The following is a 6,164-nucleotide window of genomic DNA, read 5'->3' as shown; positions in this document are numbered from 1 at the left end:
TGACAAAAAAAAAAGTATAAAAAAAGAAAAAGAAAACAAAAAGCAAACTGAAAAACAAGGCAAGCCACCCACACAGCCGCTTCCCCGGCCGGTGTCGGAGCCCAGAGTCGGAGCCGACCCTGGGGGGAGGCCCGGGACGCCTTGACCCCCGACGACCATTCCAGCTGGTGCAAGGGACCGGGTGGTGGGAGTTCAGGGAGGACCGGCAGCCAAGTGGCCCTCTCCCTGGCAGCGGTGGCAGCAGTGGCCACAAGTCTTGACATTCATCTGTTCTTTTGCTTTCTCTCTCCCTGCTAACATGCTCTCATGAGAGCCCAGAGCAGGGAGCCTCTTAGCCAAGAAGCCATGGAGTGGGTGGGGGTTGGGATGGGGCCTTGGGGGGGCAGGGGTGGGCAATGGGGGGATGTGGGGGGCCAGGGAGGGTTTAGCCACAGATGTGTTGTATTTTTTGAAAGTGCAATAACTTGGTATTTTGAAGACTCGGCATGTGGCCAGGGCCCCCCCCACCCCCACCCCCCTGGCAGCAGGCGGGGGCCCCAGGGCGCGGCACCGTGTGGCGTGGTTGGGGGGTGGGTCTCAGTTTTCTAGCCAGCTACCTCGGTAACTCCAATTCAGGTTAACTTCCCTAGGGAACAGCGCAGGTGTCCACGGACACCGCCTCCTCGGTGGGGTGGGGGCTGCCACTTCGGAGGGGTGGCACGGACCTGCCTGGCCTCTCCATTTGGGGTGGTTCCTCCCCCATCTTCTTGCTCTTGGGTTTTCCGACGGGTACAAGGCCTGCCCGGCTCCCCCCTCCCCCGGGAGCCTCACTCTGGTCTTCCAACAGGACTGGGCGTCAGCTCCCCGCCCGGCCCCACCCGCCCCCCAGTGGCTCCCAGCCTTGGGGGGTGGTTCAACGACCATGGGGGTTCCCGCAGCGGCCCCAGACGCCTCCACTGGGTGCCCAGCCCCCCGCCCAACACCCTTGTCCCCTGGAGGCCGCACCTGGTTCTCCAAGACCGCCTGTGCCCGCCGTTCTTTTTTTGCTTTTATTCTTCCCTGCACCCCTCACCCTCAGACCCCAGAATAATTTTTCTTTGTATGAACAGAACTCTCCTAGTCAGGAAGCAATATCATTTCAGGTCTAGAGAAGAAAGGGACGTAAATCTGGTCAAGGGCAAATTCAGTTTTGCTGTATAAACTCGGTTGCGCAGTTCGGCCCCCCCTCTGTCTGCACCGGCAGCTGAGGGCCGCTGTTTTCTAATATTTGTATTCTAATTTAATTGTTTTTTAAAAACGCAAATAAAAAAGTCAAGGTGAAGCTACCATAGTGTCCGCCTCTCTGTGGGTCAGGGGCCATGTCCGGGAGCAGAGGACAAAGCCAGAAGCCCATCCACGCTCCATGCTCCTGGCTGTGCCACGGGATCTTCTGGCTTCAGGAGGCACAGCATCCAGTCCAGTCGGAAAGGTTCTACCTTGAACTTTGAGGTTCAGTGTGTGTCTGCTGGGCCGGGCCAGTTCAGAAGAGCCACCAAAATACAAGGAGGGTCCCTGCTCACTCTGAGGGGCCAAGAAGATACACACATGGCTAATAAGCTCATAGGAAGATATCATCACCAGTCAACGGGAATATGTGCCCCTCATCCCCACTAGGATGGCTAGTCAGCAAGGATCGGGGAGAAGTGAGGCCCTGGAGCAGCCGCAGTGGGAGAGTCCCGGCCAGGGTTGCCATCTGGCCCAATGGCTCTGCTCAGGTGTCTTCCGCAAGATAAATGCAAACAGGTTCACATAAACACTGGTACATAAGTGTTTGTGTGGTCATAGCAGCATGATTCACAACAGCCAAAAGGTGGTTGGGAAACAACCCAGATGTCTGTCAACAGATGGACAGACACACACCATGCACTCCATCCACAGTGGATTATGTGGGTGCTAAGTCACTTCAGTCGTGTACGACTCTTTGCAACCCCATGGATGGTAGCCCGCCAGGCTCCTCTGTCAAGGGATTCTCCAGGCAAGAATACTGGAGTGGGTTGCCACAGTCTCCAGGGAATCCTCCAGACCCAGGGACCAAAACCCACATCTGAGTCTCCTATGCTACAGGCAGATTTTTTACCACTGAGACAGCAGGGAAGCCCAGTGGAAAATGATCCGACCTTAAAAAGGAGCGAAGCACTGACACTCGCCACAATGTGGATGAACCTTGAGGACAGGATGGTCAGTGAGAGAAGCCAGACACACAAGACCACGTAGTGTGTGATTCCATTTACATAAAACATCCAGAACAGGCAGATCCACAAAGACAGGGTGGGTACCCGGGGTGGGAGAGGGGCATATGTAGTGAGTGCTCAAGTGGGGAGGGGTGTCTTGATGGGGTGGTGAGAATGTTCTGGAACTAGATGGAGGGGATGGTTGCACAGTTCTCTGAACACGGCAAGACTTCTCGCAGCATGGGAGGCAGGGGAGCCTAAGTGAAGATGCCCTCCTGGGCCGAGGAGCTGCAGAGCCATCGTCCTTCACCATCCTCATCAGAGGCCTCCGGTCTCTTTCATGGCTGGCTCAGGTCCCCGTGGGATCTGGCCATGGAACCCCTAACCCCCAACCCCACCCAGCCCAAGTTGGAGGCCTGGGTCCACGTGAGCACAGATAGGTAAGTGACCTCACCACTGGTGGAAGACCCCTGGAATCATCACTCTGCAACCTCCCAGCCAGGGCCTCCCAGGTCATGGTGGCCCCTCTATCACCCTGCCCCCACCCCAGCCCTGCTGGCTCCAGTGAGTCTAGGAGACAGAAGTGGGAAGGACCCTCCCAGGGCCCTGAACCAGAGGTGGGGGCTGAAGCCTTTTGACGGCCCCCTCCCCAGTGAGTGGGCCCTGGCCTGACTCCCCCACCATGAATTGTAGGGGGCGCGGTCAGCTCAGATCTTGGAGCATGTCAGCAGGGCCCTCTGGAAGACGGGATTCCCTGGCCAAGGCCACCCCACCCAGGGCCTCCAGAAACCCTGCAGGTGACCAAGGAGCCTGCCTGGCCAGTCCTCCCTGTACACCCCTGCCCTCACCATCCCTCAGGTCCCTTCCTGGTGCCACCCACCCGTGCCTGGGGGGTACAGGTCACCTCCTCTGTAGGGGTTCCCGGGTCTGGCACTGCGGGCGACACCTACCCCTCCCTAGGAGCCCAGAGATGGGGTCACTGCATCCAGGTCACTGCATCCAGGCCTGGCAGGAAGGGTCAGGTTGAGCTTAAGGAACTTGAATAGGCGGAGCCCCCAAGGAGTGTGGACAGGGGCCCAGCCCCTAGGGAAGGGGCCCCCCAGCCCCCCATCCCCACTCCCCTGTCTCCCTCCCCGCTCCCCGGCCCGCAACAAAACACAAAGAACATCAAAATCAGGCAACTGAGACAGCAGCGGTCATAACAGGCTGCGTTTAGTGGTTTTTTTTATGTACAAGAAAAATGATTTTTTTGTCTAGTTTTTCATCATCTTTTGTCTTTTTGTTTTTTTATTATTATTACTTTTAAAGCTTCTCCCTCCCCACCCCCAAAAAGTGCATTTTTATCAATTGATTTTTTTTTTTTAATCTCCCACACTTTATAAAGACTCTCAAATACAGTCTCTGGAATGTCTGCTCTGTGCTCTGTGCCCCCCGAGGGCGCCACCCCGCCCTGCTCCACCAGGCCTGGCCCCCCAAAGTCCAAGGCACCTCATGTAAGTGGGCCTGGGTGGGGCAGGGGGGACCCGTGGCCACAGCCTTCAGGCAGCTCCAGCTGCGGGATGGGGGTCTCCCCAGGCCCCTCCCTCCCCAGCCCTGCCCCCATCCCCCTGTAAATCTATATATTTAGTGCGAGCTAGTCTTACTCTGAGGTTATCACTCCTGGGGTGCCCCAGGCCCTGACCCGTCCTGCACCAGCCAACATCCCCCTACTCCCGCTCCAGGAAGGCTGCTTCCTCAGCTTAAATAACTTTTTAAAATAAAACTGCAAATATAAATATCTTTCTTTCTCAAAAAATAGGATTTTTGCTTTTTTTGTGTGGATTTTTATTTTTTTCTCCTGCTCTTCCTTTCAGTCTCTCCGTTTCTCACCTCCTACAATCCTGGCTTCCTGAACTGCCTTGGTCCTGGAGGGGCCCCTGCCTCTGTCCCACCACATGAGATGAGATGGATCTCAGTAGTGCAAAGACTCCCCCAGAAGACCCTCTAAGGGGCTGGGGGCTCCTCCCCCCACCCAAGACCCCACTCCCTTAGAAGAAAGGAAAGGGACAGCCAGGTACAAACAGGGTGACAAGACAGGAGGGCCATGAGGGGTCTCCTGGGCGAGCCGGTCATGGTGGGGGGGCAGACTTTGGTATGGCCCCAGGGGAGCCTGCCTGGGTACAGGCCCAGACCCACACCCTTGCCAGGCTGGGCCTGGTCCGGCACTTTACATTCACTGGTTTTTAAGTTTTTTTTTTCTTTTTTATTTTTTTCTCTTAATCTCAAAAGGCGGGGTGGGGATCAAGGTGAGGGGCTAGCCAGGGAGCAGCAGCAATTATGCTAATTCTCTCTCTTTCTCTCTGGTCCTGCAGGCTCGAGACCGCTCCAGGTGAGGGTTCTGGCCCCCACCATCCTGCCAGGCCCACCGCTGCCCCCAACCCTGGGGTGCCCCCAGAGCCCCCGCCTGGAGCTCCCCCTGTGCCCGGACCTCACTCTCACACACACACGCACACACACACATCCACTCAGCTTCACCAAGATGATGGAAATAACAATTTCGCTGTTTTTCTTTTTTTCTTTTTTTTTTTTTTTGTACCAGGCAGTTTAAAAAAAAAAAAACACCCCAAAAAAAGAAACCACAAAAAAAAAAAAAAACAACCAAACAAAAAAACTTTTTGCTGTGTCCTTTCTGAACAGTCAGCACGTTCCCCCTCAAATAGTTTTTTGTTTGTTTGTTTCCTGAAACGCGAGAATTCAGCAGTTATCTTTGGCAACACTTTATCACGACCTTAATTTAAAGAATAAAAATAAAATTGATCCACGTCTATATACAGTATGTGATTGCGCGGAGTTGGGGGTGGGGGGCTGAGCTGGGGGGGTGGGGGTGGGGTCCCGGCTTTGGGCCCATGCAGATGCTGTGGCCCCCCGAGACAGGCTAGCGGGCGGGCGGCAAGAGGGGGGGTTAAGGCGGAGTGGGTGGGCAGGGCTGGCGGAAGCTGAGCGCAGAGCTAGGGGCAAGGATTTAGTGCAATTCCCGAGGAGGTTTGTGTTAAAGTGTGCTCGGCAGGGGGTTCAGCCCTTGGCCCCCCTCCCCACCCCGTAGTCCTGGAGGCCTGGATTCCCCTAAGTCAGGTCACCCCTGGCCAGGATGACAGCTATGATGTTTCAGTTGGTTCTATTGCGAGGGGGTGTGGAGAGGGCTGAGCCCCTCAGGGAACCTCTCTGGGAGCTGGGGTGGGGTGGGGTGGGGGTCCCTGGCCTGGGCAGTCGAGCTCGCCTCAGGACACTGGGGTGTGGACGGGGCCACCCGGCCCTGGGCTCCCCTGCCACCCCCCTCAGGAGGGGGTGTCCTGAGACATTTGGGGGGCTGATGGGCTCGGGGGTTAGGGGGAGCAGGAGGAAACAAAAACTATCCTGTAGAAACAATGATGAAAGTTGCCTTCTTTAAAAGCTTCCCTTTAAAAATAAGAACAAGATGGGGTTTGTCACAGAACAGAGGGGTGAGGGGTGACGGGCCAGTGGCTGGAAGTGGTGGGGGGGCAGGGATGCCCCTGCACCTCGGGCTTTGACTAGGAAGGGTCTCAGCTCAGCAGTGTCTATTTACAGGGTCCCACGCTAGGGTTGCATATGCGACAGGGGGTTAGGGGTTTGGGGGAAGGGTGCCCTGGCCTCTGGCAACATGGTCTCCCCAGCCCTGGCCCCAGTCCGTGGCCTGTGGCTCGGTCAACACCGGGCCTTTGGGAGGGTGGGGGCCAGAGGCTGGGGGGAGGCAGGTGCCAGCCCCCAATTACAGTCAGTGCCTTTGAGTAAAAAGAGGGGTGCAGGGGGAATCTAAGGCCCTGGAGGTGGGGCCCCCTGCTGCCCACCTCGACGGGGATTGTGGATCCAAGATGGCAGCTCCCCGGTGGCCACAGGAAGGGCGGCCATGTTGGAGGTTGGGGGACAGCAAGGGCGGGGGTGTGTATGTGCGTGGGGGACAAGGGCAGGGAGACAGGA

Source organism: Bubalus kerabau, chromosome 1 (assembly GCF_029407905.1).
Source record: "Bubalus kerabau isolate K-KA32 ecotype Philippines breed swamp buffalo chromosome 1, PCC_UOA_SB_1v2, whole genome shotgun sequence".
NCBI classification, from domain to species: domain Eukaryota; kingdom Metazoa; phylum Chordata; class Mammalia; order Artiodactyla; family Bovidae; genus Bubalus; species Bubalus kerabau.
This window is presented reverse-complemented; position numbering follows the sequence as displayed.